Source organism: Macaca mulatta, chromosome 11 (genome assembly GCF_049350105.2).
Source record: "Macaca mulatta isolate MMU2019108-1 chromosome 11, T2T-MMU8v2.0, whole genome shotgun sequence".
Lineage (NCBI taxonomy): Eukaryota > Metazoa > Chordata > Mammalia > Primates > Cercopithecidae > Macaca > Macaca mulatta.
In genome coordinates this window covers 6,439,633-6,440,946 of record NC_133416.1, presented here as the reverse complement: position 1 = coordinate 6,440,946, position 1,314 = coordinate 6,439,633, and positions in this window count along the sequence as shown.

Sequence of the window (1,314 nt, the reverse complement as noted above, 5' to 3'; positions counted from 1 at the left end):
GGAAGCGACTTGCTCAAGGCCACATAGCTACTGTTGGCTCCAGGAGAATCCAGAGGGATAAGAAATGGTTGTTTTGTGTTTTTTTTTTGACTTTTAAAATGTAAAATGACAACCCTTTCCAAAGGCAAAGGAGCAAGTCAAACTCATTAGGTTTTAGGAAAACATTTTAAAAACGAGAGAGGGATCTCAGGAGCAGACAGATTAGGGATACGATTTACAAAGGTATCAAAAACCGAGGTCCGGGACGTTGGGAGGCCATTCCAGTGCCTCCAAGCTGCCTGGCAGCAACCATAATGGGCTTTGGTCTCAAGGCGCTTGTCTATGGGCAGGTTGTCCTTGAGGGAAGAAAAATTGGGATTCTTTTTCTTTGCTGGTCTAGATCCTGCTCCTCAATCTCCCTTCTGCTCCATCATGCTATGTTTTCTCCATCTCTTCCTTAAAGAAAATGCACAAGCCGGGTCGTAAACATCATTCATTTATTCCAACTAACAAAATATAAGTATTGAATGCGCACTCTCGGTTGGGCACTCTTCTCTGTGCGGGTAACAGTGCAGCAGCCAAAAGGACAGACACAGACTCTGCTTTCAAGGGACTTGGCATTTGCATGAGCAGAGCTCATCCATCAGCGAGCACAAAAATATCAGGCGAAGAGGACCGCCAGGAAGGGGTTACAGCAGGACAGTGACGGAGTACCCGGGTAACCACACGCTGGGTGGTCAGAGAAGGCATCCTTGGAGAGGCGACCCTTCAAGTTGCAAGTGGAAAGACAGGGAGGCGATGGCCAGGTGTAATCTGAGGAGGTGCCTTCTAGGCAGACGCAGCAGCTAGCACAAGAGCCTCCCTGAGCCAACCCGGGAGGGATCCTGTCTACAGCACAGCCTTGCTTGTCACCTCTAACACATAGCAGGTTTTGCTCTCCAAACAAAGAGTTTTTTAAAAATGCTTCTTCCTATTTGAAAACAGACTGTCAGAGTTGGCTCAGAACCCATTTGCTGGGCTGACAGGGGAATAAACATGCGGGCCCTTTCGTCTCGATGGCCTGAAGTGGAGCCAGCGCCCTGGTGTGTGGGGCAAGAAAGATTTGAACCCTGGAACCGCATCCAATTTCCCCCAAACCCCAGTAACAAGATCTCATAGACTTGACAAGCGGGCCCTGTCCCCACTTCCCTCTGGCCTCCCCTCATTCTCCTGCCCGCACCGTCCCTGCCCCCTGGAATTCATGGACAGAACAGCTGCACTGGGGGCTCAGTTTTCAATGAAACAATAAAATACTCCTGCGTGTCCCTAAGAGTATGGCATTTATGACTGGGGTGG